The sequence below is a fragment of the Vulpes lagopus genome, chromosome 6 (assembly GCF_018345385.1).
Source record: "Vulpes lagopus strain Blue_001 chromosome 6, ASM1834538v1, whole genome shotgun sequence".
Taxonomy (NCBI): domain Eukaryota; kingdom Metazoa; phylum Chordata; class Mammalia; order Carnivora; family Canidae; genus Vulpes; species Vulpes lagopus.
The window spans coordinates 33,887,763-33,909,518 of NC_054829.1; the positions used below are offsets into that span (position 1 = coordinate 33,887,763).

The 21,756-nt window shown below is 45.9% G+C and overlaps 1 long non-coding RNA gene across 1 annotated transcript in view; it reads left to right on the forward strand.

Moving 5' to 3' along the window:
* Window positions 1-287: 287 nt before the first annotated feature.
* The window catches only part of LOC121493416, a 35,512-nt gene continuing 14,043 nt past the window's right edge, over window positions 288-21,756 (forward strand). The window contains exon 1 of the long non-coding RNA XR_005988467.1: window positions 288-411. This is a non-coding gene — a long non-coding RNA (uncharacterized LOC121493416). The remainder of the gene's footprint in view (window positions 412-21,756) is intronic.

A 21,756-nucleotide genomic window follows, 5' to 3' on the forward strand; every position in this document is an offset into this window, starting at 1 on the left:
ATGGGACTTACAGCTGCCTGTGCCCGATTCCTACCTCCCTACAAAACAAAACAGAAACGAAAACAAAAAAATCCCGTCCTCAGAATCCAGACCAGGAACTCTGGAGACACTGCATGTTCTGGCAAGCAGCCTGATGGCTAATAGATAACAGGTTATCCAGGAAATAATTAGAAGCCCGCGCCCACATGGATCAGTTGCAAACACTGACCTCTAGCATTCAGGATATGGCCCCCCAAGTAAAGAACTCTTTCTTCTTTCACTTCCAGAGGCTGGGAAAACGTTAGTGCTCTCTCTGTTCTTTCAAACCTGACAAATGAACAAGTACAGAAGCTCCAACAGGCACCGCAGCCCGGCAAAGCCCAGGGCCTCTCCCTGAGCCCCTGGGGTAGGTGAAGAGGCTCCTGTCCCAAGGTAGGAGGCCAGGGCCAGCTTGCTTTTTCACCATTTCCCGCGGGTGTCTTCCATCTTCTCACCCCTTTCGCCCACACTTCTGCCCCAGCCCTGCTCCTTCCAAAGTCCACGCCTGGCTGCCCAGGGCGGCCATCCAGCCCCCACTGTCTTTTTCCAGATTCAGCACATTGCACTGCCCGCTCCCCTCCTCCAGACGCTAGGCTTGCTTGTTTGTGAGGAGGGAGCAAGACTCAGAACTCAAAGCTCGGTTTATGTTTTAGGAATTCATGTGGGTTCGCCACTATAGATTATACTCTTGTGTTGCATCATTGTTGCTTTTAATAATGGTTTCCAAAATGGATTCCTCTTCAGAATTCTTTACGGTTTTCTGCAGCATGATGTATAGAATTTGAAAGTAAGCAGGAATGCAATGACAGATTGAGGCTTTCTCACTTTGTCTTAAGTAGATGGAAACAGCTAATAATTCTCTTCTTATATATATCATGTCAAATCACCCTTTTTTTCTTCCAGTCTTTGGATGGGGCTTGTGTTTTTCTCTAGTAAAAGCAAGAGTAGTAACAGTAACTACCATGTTCCTAGCACTGGCCGGTGCTGGCTGTGCTAAGCTCCTTATGTCCATTGCCCAGTTAACTGTTTCCATAGTCTGGTTTTATTATCCCCATTTTACAGGTGACAAAACAGAGGCCTGAAAGAGATTAAATAATTTGCCCACAGTTATTTCAAAAAAGAAAACAAGTAGAAACAGCAAGGATCGAGGTGCCTGGGTGGCTCAGTGGTTGAGCATCTGCCTTTGGCTCAGGGCATGATCCTGGAATCCTGGGATCGAGTCCCACATCAGGCTCCCCACAGGGAGTCTGCTTCCTCCTCTGCCTCTGTGTCTGCCTCTCTCGGTGTCTCTCATGAATAAGTAAATGAAATCTTAAAAAAAGAAAAAAAGGAAGAAGAAAAGGAAACAGCAAGGATTCTGAGATTCAAATCCATGTCAGATTCCCAAGGTCCATCCTCTGTTACCTACATCATATTAACTTCTTCAGGGAGGCAGCCATTAAGAGTCCTGAGCCCTCGGAGGTGGGATAAAAGGGATAGTGATCTGTAGGGGGCAGATTTCAGAGCTTGTGGCCACAGTGTCATAGCACCCAAAATTGCCCATCAGGGTCAGAATCTGCCCAGGGCTCTGCACCCTCTCTTTTGAACCTCACCACAAAACCATGAGTCAGACATAATTTTTCACCACCCACCACCACCCATGTTATGTATAAGATTTAAAGTGAAGGTCAGAGACGTGATTTGTTCAAGGTCACTCAACTGGTAAGTGGAGTAGAATTGTGGTTTTGAATTCAGGCCTCCAATTCTCCAATCTACTTTCGTCTTACTATGGCCTCTGTCTCTCAGCCACCCGGGCGTTAGGGCTCCCTCTCACGCAGGGGCCAATGGTGCCAGGCACCCTGGCTCTTTGCTTATTCGCGGTGTTCAGTAGTTTGAAAAGCACAGTGATAGATGTGAGTATGGGTTCTAGAACCAAACTGCCAGAGTCAGAATCCCAGCTCTGCCATGTACAAGTTACATGGCCTTGCAGAGCTCACTGTGCCTGTTTCCTCACTTGCAAAATAAGACGGAGTAAGAGCAGCCGCTTCTACAACGGCTGTGACTGAGGCGTGTGACAAGAGCTTGGGATCACGAACGAAGCAATCAACAACTGCCACTTATTATGGTCATTTAGCAATTTCTACCCCGTTGCCAGGTTTACACAGAAGCTACTATTTCAGTTAGTGCGATATATATTTCCTGCCAGAGATAAGCCCTCGGGGCTCCTCTGCCTTTAGCTCGAGTGGCTTCCCCTGAATGCAGACTCCTTCGGGGCCAAGATTCAGGTTGCAAGTAGTTGAGGTGGTGATCCCAGAAAGCTCTGTGAGAGAATGGGAAACATGAGGCAGGGAAGGGAGGCAAGACTATGAATGAACAGGTTTCCACTGACAAGAAGGGGGCTGGATCCCACCGGGTCCCTTTGAGAAACTGGAACAGGTCTCAGGATGGTCCCTGGGGACCCTCACAGCCCATTCCCCCATGGAGGAAGGGTTGCCCCTGGAGCAGTCATCCCCGCTAACCTCTGGGGCCAGCATGCTCCGGGGCAGAGCACACCTGCAGGCTGCAAGAAGCCAGAAGTTGTTGGTGTGTGGGGAACGGGTTGCAGGTGACCCTGGGGTAAGCCAAGGGCACGTAGTTGGGGCCCTGCCTGCCAGCTCCGCAGTAATCTCCCAGTGTTGCTAATATATACTCTAGGTGTATTTTTTTGTTTCTCAGAAACACTTGCCAAATAGCCCCATTGTTTGCTCTGGATCTATTTTTAATGAGCAAAATTTCCTCCTTGAACTGTAAGTGCCTGCTTAGAACTGTCTCAAGAACTTCTAGATAGTCAAGGTCCCCTGAAGTATCCATAATCGTGACAGTCCCCTGCATGTCTGTGCATTGTGCCTTCTAGTTTACAAAATTAAAAAATACTTTTCACACACATGATCTCATTTAATCCTCATGGTAAGCCAGCGAAGAGGAGGATAGTTCTCCAAAGTAGTCCCAGAGTTCTCGATACTTTTACAAGGGATTAGAAACAGTTTAGTGATTTCTGTTGAGAGATGATTCCGAAGGCCTGAGGGAAGTTTTGCAGCATCTCCGCTCTATCTAAACAGTTCCTAATGGACCGAAAAAGACCTATTCCAGCCATTTTACTCAGGTTTGGAAACTTTAAGAGTATGGATGCTTTAGGAATAATAAAACAACTCGGTTACTTTGTTCATTTCTCTCAAACGTACACATGTAACGAGATGTTAAAATAGAAATTTCTGACAAAGACGACAGAGATCACATTCTAAAATGAGGTGTTGGACCTCCATGCAGGCTTTAGAAAGAAGGCAGGTGGTTAAAGAAAACCAGTTTTGTGATTTCTGCACCCTCATTCATGGTAATAAAATGGCTAAGAATTTGGAGGTGAGAAAATTGGATTTTTGAACAACATTTTTGGTATACCATGAGTCCCAGTCTCACCCTTAAAAGAGAGAAGGGAGTATAGGACCCTTTTCACAAGCTTAGAGAAAGGGGACCCATCATGTCCATTGAGAGATTTAGAGGACACAGTGCACAGGTGTCCAATTCCCACATAGAAAATCTGATGGACAAGCAATGGGCTGACTACAGCTTTGAGGAGTAAAGGGGAAGGTCAGTGACAGCCTGTGCTCTCAACGTTTGTCACAACGTTGTGGGCGGCAAAAGAGATCAGAATACGCCACCTTAAAATATGCCACTTTGACATATGGATTATTTTGAGCCAAAAACAATTAGGAAACAGAGCACACAAGAGGACCTTTCTGCCCTCTCTTGTAAAAGCAAGGCATACGTTTCCCTTCACACTGTGCCCCCTCCTCTCTCTTTCATAACTGCTAGGAGCATTGACTTGAATCTGCATAAGAAGCCTTACTAAAATAAGCCTTATATTCTATTAGTTTTCCCTGTATATTTATCTTCCACAATTTACCACCCATGGAAGCCCAACTCCCTTTTTTATCTTGTCTTGTCACTTCACAATTTATCACTCAGGACACCTGGGTGGCTCAGTGGTTGAGCATCTGCCTTTGGCTCAGGGCGTGATCTTGAGATTCTGGGATCCAGTCCCACATCAGGCTCCCTGCAGGGAACCTGCTTCTTCCTCTGCCTATGTCTCTGCCTCTCTCTGTGTGTCTTTCATTAATAAATTAGTAAAATGCATTTTTAAAAAAATTATCACTCTTTGTTAAAATGGTATATAAGCTCCCAGGCTTAACTGCTTTTTGGGGATTCTCACTCCTTTTCGTTTGAGTCCCCTCTCCCTTCCCATAAGACAAACAGAGACCTTCTCTCCTGTTCATCTGTCTTTTGTCACTTTAATTTGCAGGCTCTAGTCACTGAATATAAAAGGGTAGAGAAAAGGGTTCCCCCCTTACCAGCAGCAGCGAAAGATTGTCTTAGATCTGTCCAAAATGGTTGCAGGGAGGGACAAACATCTGAGAGAGAAGCCTAAGGTGTTACCACATTTGCAGAGGCTGATGAAGGAGTAAGTGGGTGACCAGAATAGAGAATATTTGTCCTATGAAGCAAACTTTAGGAGAGAGATCCTCAGTAATTGGGAGTGAAGATCATCCAAAAGAGCTTGTGAGAGTCAGCTTTCAAACACCTGCCAAGTCCAAAGAGAGCAGAGCAGATGATAAATCAGCATGCTAAGACCAGTCAAGGAAGAACTCCCCTGATCCCTTCGCCTCTTCTCAATTCCAGAATGCTAGCTCTGAAAGAGTTAGGACTCATGGTTAGTAAGCAGGGTAAGGTGAAGGAAAAGTGTTAGCACCTGACCATATACCCCATCCCTTAGGCCCTTTCTTTCCACCTTTAAATAAGCCTGATGTGGGACAGGGCACATCAAGAATATTCCAACTATTAAATGCATCCTATATGTTTTGAAGTGCCCAGATGGGTGTTGGTATTACTGTGACTAAAAAATCATGGAGAATGCCCTAAATTTTATCTGGGGCAGATGAAGAGCTCATTCCCCTAAATGGATAAGAAAGGACTGTGGGAGACCAAAACAAATTTGCTTTGATTATCCTCCATGAGTCATGTTTTCAATATTGGGAGATTTCCTAGTGCCCAAGGAAAGAGTGGGTTGTTGTGTATGAGATGGACTCTGGTTCAGAACCCCAGAAAACATCACTGGAGAGGTGACACCAAATATATAAATAGACCAGTGCCTGCAGCTACCATGGGGCTATGATCAAGGAGTATCTGTTGTTCCCCACCCAATTTAGAAACCTATCCTGACCAGAGATTACAAATGGTCAAAGCTACCACTGCTCCCCTGGCTGCAAGACCATGCAAGCAGATGGCTGCTACTGCCTGCCATGGGAAATCCCAAACTTGGTCTATGAATCCACCATATGTGCCCCCCCAATACTGCCCAAGGATGAATCTATTAAGAGTTTGAAATCCTTGGGATGAACAGATTGCATAGTGTCTGTGACTATTACAGTAGACAAAATGCTTTGGGAGACCTTTTGAACTTATTATCTCTCAGATCCAAACCCGCCCTTCCGGGCTCAGCCTTGTGATGCCCGGCCTCTACAGACCACATTGTGGCTTTGCCTGCAGGCTCCATGTTAGCTCTTCGATGGGAAGCATTAGAGGGAGAGAGCAAAGCTGGAGGAGAAAGAACGTGTTCCTTCCGATCTGCTTCCTGTGGGGTTCCTGTCCCTTTGATGTCACGCTAGTGCCCCCTTGCCACCCTGGCAGTGGCCGCCCCCCCTCATAGTGGCACTTGCAACTATGTTTTCCCAACGCTCACCAGCAGCCTCGTTGCACTCCCCTCTCCCAGGAGACACCAGGTCCCCCTGGGTCCCTCTCCAGATCGCAGAAGCCAGCTCAGCTGAGCAGGGCCTCCTCCTCAAAGTCTGAGTTTCCGGTTTCTAAGTTTGTGATAATTCCCACCTCTCCCCACACCTACCCGCACGGGGAGTGGCTGCTTCCTGCAGTTGCTACCTCCATGACACCCTCGTGTCCTGGTTTTGCTTCCTCAGTCACCTAGTCAACAACGTGGTTTCTTTGTCAACGATTCTTATACCGCCTCCTCTGTTCAAATAGCTGAGGATGTTTCCTCTCCCGGTCAGTTCCTGACTGGTGTACGCCTCTCAGCGTAAAATGGAGAAGTGGAGTATCTCAGGGGACTCATTGGGGTGAAGAATCAGTGAGGCTTCTAGGAGAGAAAGCTGGGAAGATTTTTAGAGTGAATTTTTTTAAAAAAGATTTTATTTATTCATTCATGAGAGACACAGAGAAAGAGGCAGAGACACAGGCAGAGGGAGAAGCAGGCTCCTTGCGGGGAGGCTGATGTGGGACTCGATCCCAGGGCCCCAAGATCATGTCCAAAGGCAGACGCTCAACCACTGAGCCACCCAGGTGCCACACAGAGTAGTTTTTTTCAACCTTTTTTGAATCATGCAGCTCTCTGAGAGACAGATGAAAACAATGAGCTTTCTCTCCAGAAACTGTAAATATCTATCAGCACACACACCACCCCCCTTCAACCCAGTACAATTTTACACCCAGTGACAGGGGTTGGTGAACCCCAAAGCCCAGACTAATAATTCCTGTGGTAGAAGGCTGGCCAGGGTGGGGCTCCATCTTGGAGAAAATCTAGTTGGCTCTTGGAAGCTGTTGTCTAAGCCTAAGAAAAGTCGAACAAAGGGACTGTCAGTACGGGGTTGCCAAGGAGCTGTCCTAGATTTTCAAACTCCCTGAATTTGAGATAAATATCCTGACTGTGGACCTGCCAACCGCCCTGGATTCCTAGTTACTCTGGCATCTGAAGCCTTAAAAATGTATCTTTTTCAGCAACAACTATTTGACTCATGGGGACCCAGCCAACAAGAATGAGGCCTTCCGAGGCAGAGGGCTGTTTTGAGGGCTCTCCTTCCTAGAAGCCCCTGGCTGACTAGATGGCTGGCCCAGCCAGGTCCCAGTTGTTCTCGGCCCCTTCGGTGGCCGCCTAGAGCATAGCCCTCCAGGAAAGGAAGGCGCATCGCCATCTCCTGGCTGGTGCTATTATCACATGCCAATTTTCAAAAATCAATTCCTGCTGCCCAATTTCCAAGCAAGCATAAGAACTACTCTTTTATTGTGAGTTAGGTAACTAGATGTGTTGGGTGAAGGATTATGATCTATCCCGTTAGAGGAGAGAAGACAGAGTTTGGGAGTAGTACCTCTGGACCTCAATTTTTCCATCCCTAAGGAAAGGCCACTGTCTAAATGTGAAGGAGTTGGGCAGCCCGGGTGGCTCAGCCGTTTAGCGTTGCCTTCAACCAGGGTATGGTCCTGGGGCCCCAGGATCGAGTCCCACATCAGGCTCTCCCTCTGCCTTTGGAGCATGGAATGGAGCCTGCTTCTCCCTCTGCCTGTTTCTGTGCCTCTGTCTGTCTCTCTGTGTTTCTCATGAATAAATGAATTAAATCTTTAAAAAAAAATAAATAAATGCAGAGGAGTCTACTGCTGATTTTCATTTCTCCATCAAACTGTCCTGTTGAGGAATCCCTGGGTGGCGCAGTTGTTTAGCACCTGCCTTTGGCCCCGGGGTGCGATCCTGGAGACCCGGGATCGAATCCCACGTCGGGCTCCCGGTGCATGGAGCCTGCTTCTCCCTCTGCCTGTGTCTCTGCCTCTCTTTCTCTCTCTCTCTCAAATAAAAAAAAAATAAAATAAATAAAAAATAAAAAAATTAAAAACTGTCCTGTTGAGCTTTTAGAAGGCAGCACCAGAGAATGGAAGAGGATTCTTCTCCACATCACTTACACAGGTAGATAGCCACCACCTTTCTCCACAGAGCCGTCTGACATATAGTTGCTTTCTTAGCTGAATGTAGATCCTTTAACTTTCTTAGAGACTGCAGGGCCTCCTCCTCAAGGATCCTCAGGATACAGATGGATTTCTTTTCTTTGTTAATTAAAAAAAAGTTTATTGTTTTATTTATTCCATCTTTAAAATAATTCATTCATCCAATACATTTTTTAAAAAGATTTTATTTATGTCTTCATGAGAGACACACAGAGAGAGACAGAGACACAAGCAGAGGGAGAAGCAAGATCCCTGCAGGGAGCCCCATGAGTGATTTGATCCCAGGATCCCAGGATCACGACCTGAGCCAAAGGCAGATGCTCAACCACTGAGCCACCCAGGTGCCCCTTTCCAACAGTTTTATATTGAGTGCCTACTATGTGCATGCACTTTTGAGGCACAAGGGATATCACGGCAAACAGTACAAACAAAAATTTATATAGCTTCTCATTTAGTGGAGGAGACAGACAATAGATAAAATATGTAGTGGGTGAGGGCCAAGAGTGGTGTTTTGGGTTGCTGTTTGTTTTGGTTTGGTTTTTTCAGACAAGCAAAATTATAGCATGTTGCTCTGCTGATGGGAATGATGCAGTAAAGGGAAATAATGACCCAGGAGAGAGGAGGAAGAATTGGTGAATGCCCCTTGAGTAGTAGATTTGGTGCACAAGTGGAGAATGAATCAGATATTTACTGAGCCTCTGCCAGGTGTCAGAACCTGGTTAGGTGTTGGGGACAAAGCAGGAAGAAAACAGGTAACATCCCTGCCCTTTTTTTTTTTTTTTTTTTTTTTTTTTTCATCCCTGCCTTTCTAGAGACTGCATTCTAATTAGGACAATGGACAATAAAGAAGCAGTGAATCCCTAGTATCCATGGATTGGGATAAATGCAATGACTAAAAGACACTGTTCATAGTTCTCTTTGAGAAGTGAATTTAACTGAGTCCTGAAGCATGACACATGTCCACATGAAGAGCCTGAGGGAAGAGGATTCTAAGCAGAAAGAATAGCAAATGCAAGGTCCTGAGGAGGAAGAGCTTGGCCCATTTGTACACTTGTGGGAGGTGAGGCTCTTGGAGGATAGTTATCAAGAAGAGTAAAACATGAGATGAGGTTAGAGAGGTTGGTCACTGATGGCTTTTTTTAAACAGCCAATAAGTTTTATGAAAAAAATTTATAGATAACTCAAGGCTAGGCAGGACAGTTAACATTGTTAAATGACAGAATCAGAATTAAAAAACATTTCAGTGGTTGGCATGTAACAAATCTCCATGTCAAATTTCATTTTTGGATTCAAAAAAATCAGTTGTGAGAAACAGTAAAAGGAAGAACAGGAACACCACCAGTTTTTATGAAAAGGGTTCTAGGTGTGCAAAGAGCAGAACCTAAGACAGAGACCTAAATGGAAAATCTTTCCTGGGAATGTTACCAAAGGAGAGAGGAGAGGACGTGGGGGGTGGGGGAAGGCGGTAGAGAAGAAGGAAGAAAATTATGAGCCATGAACTAGAGAACCATGTAATGGACTTGGCTGTGTCTGCAGGCTAATGCTTGTACAATCCTGGGAGACTGGCATTGCTGTCTGAAAGGTGTCTCCGCACCAACCAAGGGGGAAGGAGGGGGCAGCAGCTCTTCATTGCTGCCAGACCACTGGGCAAAAATTCTTTGCATGGTTGTCTACATTGCCCATGAGTAAGTGATAAGTACGTTTTCATGGTGGTCCCACCTACAACGTCACTCAGAGGCCCAAAGGTAGAAAGCAAAGGGTATAAAAAGTGTACCTTAGTGGGTCATGGTCAACTGCACCCATGCAAACTGGCTAGACACAGCTGGAATAAGGGACAGGAGAGACCTAAACCTCAGAAGTGATTCATAAGAGGTGTCTCATACACATACCTTGGTATCAGAGGACCATTTCCATTCATTTATTTATCATTCATTCATTCATTCATTCATTCATTCATGACAGACAGCCAGAGAGAGAGAGAGGCAGAGACACAGGCAGAGGGAGAAGCAGGCTCCAGGCAAGGAGCCCAATGTGGGACATGATCCCAGGACCCCAGGATCACAACCCGAGCCCAAGGCAGACACCCAACTGCTGAACCCCACCCAGGCATCTCCCATTTCTCCTCCTTCAGCATTTTATTTCAGTCTTTTCAGACTTTTTGTGGAGACATGTGTATGTACCTGAATCTCATTGGCAATGCTTTCATGAAATTTGGATCCTGAAGGCAAAAAGGTCCCTCAAAATGCTGTCCCTTCTTTGGTATTTCTCTAACTCAACAAAGGAATCTTTATTAAATACTATCTAAGATTTCTGCATCTTCACAAAATGCTGCACATACATAAACTACTTACTTTTGCTACACCCCGGGCCACCACTGCGGGGGGCAGTGTGTTATGTTGGGAAAACCACTTATTCCGTTCATCCCAGGCCGATCAAAGGCCTCAAAATTAATATTTTGGCTCATCTCCAAATGAGGTTATACATACAGTCTCAGAGCCATACTGACAACAGCACTGAAAGAAGATGATCTTCATACAGCTAAACCAGGTGTCCCCACTCTCAGATCAGACTGCCTGCTGTACATTATGAATTAATATTTTTCAAAACTCCTATAATTATCTTATGAATAACTCAGTGCCTTTGGTGTTAAATTATACCAATTTATTAAATGCAAAGTTTCAAAAATATCACAATTTTTGTGATTCTGTTTTGACATTTCTCCTTTTTATTTCAATATACCAGGAGCTTTAAAAAAATTATAGTAACCCATGTATTTCTTGATTTCTGAGCAATCCTGGCTAATCCCTACCAACTTGCTGAAAGCACTGTTATTGGAAGTTCCATATCCCTCCCTAGCCCCCATTCCAAGGGTTTATTAGTCTTGCAACTTCTGGCTGCACAGGGAAAATCAAGGGAGAACTAGCTAGAGGGTAAGTGAGGAACCCGTGCTCCTTTCCTAGCTCTGGAAGTGTTTGTAAACATCACCCAAGGCAGTCTGGTTTTGCCCTGGAGACTGGTTTATTTTTCATTTCAGTGTTAGGAGCCCCTTTATGTAATTGTTGCTGTGGGGAGCCAGTGCTTCTAAATACATTTTTGTTGGATCCCCAAAGGATTATCTTCTCTCAGAGTTTCTTCAACCTATTTATTCTCTAGGCCACTTCAGATTCGTTCTTCTTCTTTTTTTTTTTTTAAAGATTGTATTTATTTACTTGAAAGAGAGGGAGAAAGAGCACAAGCAGGGGGAAATGGAAGAGGGAGAGGGAGAAGCCGGCTCCCTGCTGAGCAGGGAGCCCAATGCAGGGCTCAATCCCAGGACCCCAGGATCATGACCTAAACTGAAGGCAGACACTTAACCGACTAAGCTACCCAGGTGCCCCAGGCCACTTCAGATTAAAAACTCTGGTTGCGTTCTCTCCTCATTACATCTCTGCCAGCAATCCAGTGGTGCTTTTGGGGGACGCCCTATAAAAGTCAGGGTTCAGTTATCTCTGCCCCGCAGGTGCTAAAAAGCTGGCTGCTGGCTGTGGCATGCCATCGTTCACCTCCTCAGTGGGTTCCTGGGCCTTTTCTCCCAGGTTCTAGGTAAGGAACAGGCATACAATTCAAAGAGGCTAAAGTGGGCTTGCAGAAATATCGTGCAGGACTGGGGAGCCCCAGAACCTGATGGTAGTCTGAACAGTAACAGTAAGAAGAATGGCAGTGACTATCACTTACTGAATATTTTCTGATCTCCAGGACTGTGTTAAACACTTTACAAACATTAGTCTCATTTAACCTTATAATTGCTTTACCCTATAAATACTATTATTATCCCCATTTTCTAGGTGAGGAAACTAAGATTTATAAATGTTATTTGCCCATGTGGATGGTATTCAGTGGAGGATGGAACCCAAGCATTGACTCCAGAGCTCTCACATTTAACCACTGTATTCCTGAAGTATGTCCTTGCCCAGTTAGCTTCAGACGCTCCACTTGTAGAAGATGGATTTATTCATCCCACTGCTCTCTGCTCTTCTTGAACTAGGGAAGCCTAGTTCAAGTCTCACACTCCTTCTGAGATCCTCCTCACCCACCCAGCCCTCACAAGGTGCCCCTTTTCCCAAATTCCTGTAACAAGTGGAATGTGTGCGGCCAACTTGGCATTTTATCATCCAAGGTCTCAGGTCATTATCTCATTTAAGTGAGAACATCTTGTCTCTCCAACAAGAATGCAACTAACCCCAGGTAAGGACATGTCTTACTTTTCAAGGCAAGAGAAATACTTGATGAATAAGATTGAGTAACTCCTCCTCCAGGTCCTTCCTGTTGGCTCAAAGGCAGGCCGGCAGCAGGCCTACCACAGGGCCCTGCTCCAGACTTCAAGGCTGGGGTGCTGGCCTCTCAATTATCTTGGCTGTCTGCCCCTCACCCTACACGCCTCCTTCCTTGCCCTGTGTCAATATCCTCACTTTCTTGCTCTTTCTCACCTGGCAAACATAAATCTGGCAGCTTCCCACCACCATCCTGATGAGGCTAACTCTTTGCTGTCCAGAGAGGTCCCTGCAGCCCTTTCCCAGAGAACTCCTGGCCCTCCCCCAGGACGTTCACCTGGGAAGGCAGTGGCCTCCCCGGTGTGCTGCCCTAGAATGTCACTCTGTGGCATCTATTGTCCCCACCCCTTCTATGTTTTCCCCATAAACTGCCATCCCTGAGAAGGAATCAATCCATCCTGTAATCATTCTCTTGGGGGGCCTGGGAACTGATTGATGGGTGTAGTTGTTTTATTATTAGCCAGTGGAAGTTAAGTAAGTCCAATCAATAAACTTTATAGGTCTCCCCAGATGGCTTCAGAGGTGAGACCCAGTTGCTTTCACCTCAATAGATTTAGACCCCTGCCTAAATAAAAAGCAATACTCATCCAGAGAAGCCGTTTTATTTCCTTCTGAAAGAATCTCTTAGTGCCCTTGAGCCTGTCATGACTTAAATCAATAACCTTAACAGCTTCCAAGAAGAAATTAGTTGCCTTTGGAGCATGTGTCCCTGACACATGACAATTTTAGACCTCTGAACTGAGCCAGGCAAAGTGGCGAGGACTGGTACCAAAGCCTGTCACATCCCTGGGCCCCAGGCACCCCTCCAGCGAAGGCAGTCCAGACTTTCCCCTCCACCTACTATTTTTCTCTCTCCTGCCTCAGAGCTCTCTGCATCTCCTGGTGGGCTCCTCGTAAGCCCATCCCTGCTCTGCATCTCTGGCTTCCAGGATCCTGAGAGACCAGGCTGGCTGCCCAGGAGCTGGTCTTCCTTGTCATTTTGAGGGTGAATGTGAAATTCCTTCCAGGTGACACTTCCATGCATTCACAGGAGTATCTAGGAAGCAGAGTAAAAATGGTGCTAGTAGTAATAGGAGGAAGAGTCAAACCTCGATGGTGAGAGAAGAGGGCTCTATCAAGGGCCAGAGACCTCTCAGATGATTATTCCTCAGAGAAAGCCACCATCTGTGTAGGGCTGGCCGCAATAGGGGTCGTTAAACGGTGATCCTTATAGTCTTTTTTTTTTTTAAGGTTTTATTTATTTGTTCACGAGAGACACACACACACACACACACACACACACACACAGAGGCAGAGACATGTACAGAGGGGGAAGCAGGCTCCATGCAGGGAGACCAATGCAGGACTCCAACCACGCATTCTGGGATTACACCCTGAGCCAAAGGCAGACACCCAATGGCTGAGCTACCCAGGTGTCCCGATCCTCATAGTCTTAACTCTGCCCCTTCATCAGACTGGCCAGTCTCCACTTCTACATTCTGCAGACAACCATGATGAGCCCAGAGTGAAATGGTCTGGCTAGGGGCCAGGAGCCAGCAGGAGAGGAAAGTCACCTCCATCTCTCTGCCCAGTGTCAAAGCATTGTGCCTATGAAAGCCACTGTGTCGTCTATCTAGAATGGTGGCTAGAAAGGCCCTCACAATATTTTCATTCACCAAGTGGGAACAAGATCCACTGCTCCCTGGCTATGAGATCAAACATGCAAATTCCAGAATTTCCATGATGTTCCAAACATCATTCTGTGCTACCAAGATGAACTCTCCAATCAGGCCATTAACCGATCAGGATCAGGCTGTCTTGAAACCATTTCTATGTTGGAAAAAGTTTTAGGGGCACTTGGGTGGCTCAGCAGTTGAATGTCTGCCTTTGGCTCAGGGCATGATCCCAGGCTGGGGATTGAGTCCTACATCAGGCTCCCTGCAAGGAGCCTGTTTCTCCCTCTTCCTATGTCTCTGCCTCTCTCTCTGTGTCTCTCATGAATAAATAAATAAAATCTTAAAAAAAAAAAAAAAAAGGAAGGAAAAGAAAAAGAAAAAAATTTAAATAAAATACTGGAGTTGGGGAGAACCCTCTTCTCATGTGCATAATCATGCCAGTAAAAATATATAAATGTTAAATATAAAAAAGAGAAAAAGTAATGGTTTGGTATGTTTTAATTACATCAATACTTTAAAAAACTGGAACAAACATACCTACATACTGGTCTTTTGCAGTAATGAATAATATTAGTTTCTGTTTTCCAGGTTTAACCTCTATAAATTTGTTAATGACTTTGCCAAAACTTATCTTCACATATTCATGTTCATCAGACAGTTTGTTGATCTATTTTCACTCATAGTTAATTAATTCTCATCTAGAGAAACTTCTTTTATGTGAATCAACAAACATACAAATAGGAAGTTGTATTATGATAGGTTTGTCACAGATTCCTAAAAACCCCATGTCATGGTGAACTTCAGAAGTTGCACTATGGTCCATGTGTTTGTTTCTTTGGGATCAATTTTAGATGCTTTCAAATGTCTGCACAGTCAAAAAAATTTCTGCTTAAATATCTTCACCAGAAAATTCACCATTCATTTCTATCACAGTTGGTCAATTTCTGAAGTTCTTCCTCTAAAAATCAGGGAAAATGGTTGAATAGCAGTGAATATTGGTATTATTTGATATGTAGCTTTAGAATAAGCATCCAGATCTTTATTTTTTTTAAATATATTTTATTCATTTATTCATGAGAGACACAGAGAGAGAGAGGCAGAGACGCAGGCAGAGGGAGAAGCAGGGTCCATGCAGGGAGCCTGATGTGGGACTCGATCCCGGGTCTCCGGGGTCACGCCCTGGGCTGAAGGGAGGTGCTAAACCGCTGGGCCACCTGGGCATCCCGCATCCAGATCTTTAAATGCCTTTGAAAACAAAGCACTTAAACATTGTCCTTTTGAGTTCTTCTGGCATGGACACACGGAATGAGAAAATCCTACTAACTCTCCGTCTGTTTCTTCATGTTTACAATCAGCTGTTATTATTGTTAATTTTGAATTTATTGTTGAAACATATGAATATGGGATTCCACAGGTTTGGAACTTAAGGGTTTCAAATCATTAGGTACTTATTCTGAAAACATATACTTGTAGACAGATCCACTGGAGTCAGGGGTTAATTCTCAAATTAGCTTCCCCATAGAATGCAATGCTTGTTAATAGATAAGTGATTTAAATGGAATTAATTGGAGCTTACATACATACTAGTGAAACTCAACAGCAACCACAATGATTATTTAAAACTCAGACCAACAAAAGAATTTTTCAAAGAGGGTATTTTTATCACTGACATTGTTCAGATTTGCCAGCACATGTTGATAATAAAAAACAGACTGATTTTTAGTTTGTTTTATTGTTGTTTAAAAATTCGCTAGACAATGCACCCCTGATGGCCTGCACCTAGGATGGGTGCTCCCACTGCCTGCACACCCCTGGTGTCCCACTGCTCACTCGAGGTGCAAAGGAAATTGCAGACCCTGGCAAGCTAATCTCTGAGTCTGGCTTTCTAAACCTTGCAAAGGAGGCCTTGATGATGGAATCCACAAAGTGGAGGCCTGCATCCAGGTCGTGGACCTATTTTGTTTGGCCTATAATGTTAAAAAACAAAACAAAAAACCTGTGACATGTCAATGCCTTTTGGCAAGGCATGTGCTTACAGCTGGCCACAGGTCCCATCACTCCTATTTTTCATACCTTGAATAATTTGCCCACTTCCATTCTCTGCTTGGCCCCAAGGGGCTGACTCTCCTGGTTAGCAGGGGAAACAGAAGAGAGAAACCATTTCAAGCCCCCAACTCAGGGCAGCCCGGGTGGCCCAGCGGTTTAGGGCCGCCTTCAGCCCAGGGCCTGATCTTGGAGACCCGGGATCGAGTCCCACGTTGGGCTCCCTGCCTAAAGCTTGCTTCTGACCTCTGCCTGTGTCTCTGCCCCCCTCTCTCTCTCTCTCTCTCTCTCTCTCTGTGTGTCTCTTATGAATAAACAAATAAAATATTTTTTTTAAAAAGCCCCCAACTCCTATGCCAAGTCCCACCCATGGTTGGCTTACCTGAACAAATGTCATACAAGACACATTCTTGGCCAAACTGCCCCATCTCAACACGAACAATTACTTTCAACCGGGGTATTTTGGAGCCGGTTCAGGCCAACTCCTGAGAGGTAATTGTTACACACTCAGGAATTTTACCAGTGAGCCATATCTTGAAATCAGCCAGGGCAGATGTATTTACACCAATGACATTGGTAAGTGTTATAAACAAAGGAAACAAAGGCTTCTTGAGGGGGCATACCACTGCTTTTGGCCCAACCCAACATGGCCTTCTGCCCACGGGCAATGACTAGAGATTTTCAGTTTTATTTGCTATATTTTCCTCCCTTGCGTTTTAGAAGAGATTGTTTACTGCAGGTAAGAGGTGGGCTCTGGAGCCACACCATCAGGGTTCAAGTCGACATCCGACTGTGGGACCTAGAGCCACTGTTTTAATCTCAGTACCTCATGTTCCCATCTCTGAGGCGAGGTGGCCTTAGCACCTTCGCATAGGATTTTTGTGGGTTTCTATGAGTCAGTAAACACGAGGTACCTAGAGCAGTGCCTGCACCTAAAAAGCGCTCCACCGATATTATTGCTCTAAAACTGAAATATCCTCCAGTCCTCTTATTTCAGCTGTGTAGTGAAAAGATGCAAATATCTAGTAACCAATTTAAACCCTGCACTGCTCGCTGACTATAAATCTCACTACGATACCATCCTTTTGATTGAATGTCTATCAGGTCAACTCATATCCTCTTCCTCTCAAAAAGTTACCAACAGCATGTAGTAAAAAAGCCTACTAAAACTATTATTGCAAAATGTGGGTATTGGTTTTGTATCTCAATCCCAGAATTAGGAAAAGCCTTCTCTTGTTTAGTTTTTTTATAAATTCTGCTTTAAAAAAAAAAAAAGCCATTTTTAAAGTGCACTGTATCTTTCATATGTTAATGGTTCCTGAAATCAGAACAGGTGTTTGAGCTGCTGTGTGCATTTGATGGGGCCATGCTCCTTTTTCTCTCCCTAAAAGCAGTTATTAAATTGATGGTGCATCTTACAATCAATGGTGTCTTAGAATCTGAGAGGTGCAGTAGTAATTGTCAATGGTATAGTCGGTGATAGGACCCAGGACGCCAGCCTCTATGTCCAATGGCCTGTCCCCAAGATCACAGTGTTTCCAGGGGTGGAGTTCAGTCACATGCCTGGCTAGCAAGGCTGCCCATTCCTCCCCTTGGGCTGAAGTTTGGTGGGGGTTGGCCCAGGCCCAGATGTTTTTTTTAAGTGTGCAAAGATCCTTCCTCATTCTTCAATTAGAAGCACAGTGCACCATGCCCAGGGGCTGGAATCTGACCGAGGAAGGGAAAGCTCCAAGACGATGTGAAAGCAGAGGTGGAAATAGGACCTAGGCTGCAAAACCAAGAGCAGGTCCAGCTGCACTGGGCAGAAAACACACCCATAGCACTGGCATTCTGTTCTGAGTCATCCCCTTCCTGGTTCCACATGGTTGATCTACACTACACACTTTCTCCATAATCTCAGTTTCCCCACCTGCTTTCTTACCCAAATCAGTGGCAGCTTGGGCAGTTTAAGAAGGAGAAATCAATATAAGACCTTGAAGGGACCGTGACAGCAGTTCTGGCTGTGGGGGCTCCGGGGGCTCCTCCCCAGCCACCCCCCACCCTCCCTGAGCACAGGCTCCCCCAGCAGGTGCCTCTGAGCACCTGGCCGATCCTGGAGCTCGAGACTCTGAGCCCCAGGGGATGGGGCTCCCCTGTGGGCACTGGGGCTGAGCTGCCGGGATCCCAGGAGAGCAGAAGCCACAGGGAGTAACCTCTCATGGGAGCTGAGCTGCCATCCACACCCTGACCTCGTCTGTTCTTGTTTTGTTCCTCACCTGTGTCCTGTGGCCCCGGAGCCACCACAAGGCCGCAGCAGGACAGGTGCACACAGTCGGGCCTGGACCATGCTGCCACTGCTGTGTCAGCAGCCCTGCCTGACCCCTTTCCTCTTCGCAGGAGCCAGGAGGCTGGGTCGGAGCAGAAGGCAGAGGCACAGGCGTGTCAGGCATAGCAGTTTGGTGGGGGTTGGCCCAGGCCCAGATGGTTTTTTAAGTGTGCAAAGATTCTTCCTCATTCTTCCATTAGAAGCACAGTGCACCATGCCCAGGGGCTGGGATCCATCCCCTGTGGTGTGTAGCACAGTGGGAAGGCCAGGGGCCAGCTTCCCCCAGCCGCTGCCCCCACTGCCCCTTCCCAGTCCTGTGGCATGAAGATGATGGCCATGATGATGCTACTTGGCCTTCCTGCTGTGGAGAGCAGACTTGGCTGGAGGCCCCAGTTGCTGGCCCTTGGGATCCACCCCGACATCCATACTGAAGCCACACTCCCTAGACCTACACCCAGCCCATACTGAGCATTGAGGAGCGGAGTATGGGCTACTGTAGGCCATTCCTGAGAGACCAGACTCCGCCAAAACAGTTTTGGCTGGGAGACTCCCCATGCATGTATCTGCCCGAACCTTTTTCTGAGCCGTGCTACTAAGATCTTCCCACCCATGTAGTAAAAAAAATTTAACCTTGCCCCAAAAGAGATCTGGCCTTTCCCTGTGACTCCTGAGAAAGAATCTTTGTTTGCCTAGGGGCATTGGGTCAGCCAGATAGTAGCAGTGTGATTTAGGGTAAGGACTAGTCACTCTAGGAAGAACAATATGGTTTAGGGTACAACTTTGGTCACCCAGTTCAGTCAACCTGGAGACAGAAATCCCCTATGTGGGCAGTCAGTCAACCACACCTACATGGTGGAGCCTCAGTAAAAGCTCTGAATAGCAGGGCCTGGGTGATCTTCCCTGGTTTGTAATACTCCATGCATATTGTCTCACATGGATGCTTGGAGAGCAACATATCCTGACTCCGTGGGGAGAGCACAAGACAAGCACTTAGTCTGATACCTCCCTGGACTCCATCCTATGTGCTTCTTCCCTCAGCTGATTTCAATCTGTATCCTTTCCCTACAATAAGCTAATCATGAGTATAATAGCTTTCAGTGAGTTCAATGAGTCCTTCTAGCAAATCACTGAACCATGAGAGTGGCGTTGGAGCCTCTGAATTTGCAGTGGGCGTCTGAAGTTACGGATGGCCTTGTGACAACTGTTGCCTCTAAACTTAGCAGTTGCCCTAACTTATCTCATTGTTCATTCCTTCCTTTCACAAGGACCAGAGCTGTGGTCTGGTTCGACTTCATCTTCCTCCTGGACTCCCACTCTTTTAGCCTGCATGGGCATTTCCCCACTGAATCTCTTTTAGGGCCAATCCCATCTTGACGTCTGCTTCCCAGTGGACTTGAATCAACATAGGTGATCTCTGAGCCATCAGCACTGGAAATGCAGAATCCTGGGCCCCACCTCAGACCAGCTAAGTCAAACTCTCAGAGGTGGGGTCTAGGGATCTACATTATGAATGAGCTGCCCACAGGATTCAGTTACACATGAAGCTTTGAGGGCCACTGGCTTGGAAGATGGGCAGTTTCTGAGCAGCTGCTGCAGTAGAGGCTCAGACACAAGGCAGCCACGAGTGGGAGGCGGGCTTCTGAAGCACCCCCAGGCTGCTACCCTGTGTGGGGACACCAAGCCCTCAGCTGCAGGACGGATGCATGGTGGTCTGCGGTGGGGGTGACTATAATCGCTGCAGGAGCTGGCCCCACACACGAGACCAGGTGCTTCCTGTTCCCTGCACCCTCACTGCCTGGTCTGAGACATCAGTCCATTATCCTCATACTCAGCCCAGCCTTTGAGAACCCAAGCTTAGGAACACCTCCCTGAAGCATCTACAGCTATCTCCTTTCTCCACTGGAATGCAAAGCCCCTTCTTCCTTTCCAGGGTCTCTTGCTTTCACAAAAGCTCCATCATTACAAAGCCTAACAAATACAGGCCACCTCCTCTTTGCATTTCTGGGAAGGTACTTCCACTTTTGACAACATTTCCATTTATTCATCCATTTGTCAACAAATACCATATTTGTTGAATATTCAATAAATACAAAAACTAAGAATGCTTAGTACACAGCACATATACACTGGAATCATCATACCTTACCCCCAAGATGGAATAAGCCTAGATACAACAGACTGAACAACCACAGATTTTTGAGACCACAAAGTTATTTGATCTCAGAACAAGAATAATAAGGTGGTTAGATTAGTCACTTACAGAAACCATCTTAGAGGGGCCCTGGGTGGCTCAGTGGTTGAGTATCTGCCTTTGGCTCAGGTCATGATCCTGGGCCCTGGGATGGAGTCCCATACTGGGCTCCCTGCAGGGAGCCTGCTTCTCTGTCTTCTTGTGTCCCTGCCTCTCTTTGTGTCTCTAATGAATAAATAAAATAAAATCTTTTAAAAAATCATCCTAGAAATAAGCTACCATGAAATACAACATATGAATGCACTGCTAATGTGATGAACGTGCCTCCAGAACTTCCCCGGGAGCTTGATTGGTGTTAACGAGCACTCCTGACCTTAGTGACCACCTCTCCAGTCCCTTCCTCCAGACTGAACCTGGGTGGCCAAGGACTCTATCTCACACAAGCAGCTCCGAATATCTTTTGAAATAGGAATCTTGGGATGCCTGAGTGGCTCAGAGGTTGAGCATATGACTTCAGCTCAGGTCATGATCTCAGGTCCAGGATCATGGTCGAGTCCCACATCAGGCTCCTTGCAGGGAGCCTGCTTCTCCCTCTGCCTATGTTTCTTCCTCTCTCTCTGTCTCTCATGAATAAATAAATAAAATCTTTTTTAAAAAAATAGGAATCTCTTAGAATTTGATGAAGACTATGGACCCTTTCTCCACTAACAGCCTTTTATACATGCAAAATTGTGTATATGTTCCAAAGAGCTCCATCCCCAGCTCACAGATTTAGCTATGGGAATGTTCACCACTAATATAAAGAAAAACTATTTCTCTACTCACCACACTTCTAGCACCAAATGTGAGGGGAGGGGTTGCCACATGAACCAATTCTTTCAACTCTCCATGCACCGAGCGTCCTACAATTCAATTCAATTCTGACACTAGCTATGAGAGTTGGTGCAGCTCACACAAGTTAAGGGCTCAGACCCATAAGACTGCCCCCACTTCAGACATCAACTGCAAATCCCAGGTTGTCACTTGTACTTCTGACCAACTGGCTATAAATGTGCATTCCCACAGCCCCCTCCTCAGGCTTGATCATTTGCTTTTATAATGAGACTTTACAGCTACAAAACTCAAAGAAACATCTACTTACATTTTTCAGTTCATTATAAATATATTATAAAGGATACAAATGAACAGCCAGATGAAGAGGTACATAGGGTGAGGTCCAGAAGAGTTCCAGACACAGAAGCTTCTGTCCTATGGAGTTGGGTGTGGATGTGCTCACCAATCCAGAAGCTCTCTGAACCCTATATTTTAGGGACTGAGGCTTCATCGTGTAGGCACAATTATTAACTATTATGAACTTAATACCCAGCCCTTCCCCTTCCTGGAGGATGAGAAGCAGAGCCGAAAGTTCCAGGCTTATAATCATGGTTTGGTCTTTCTGGT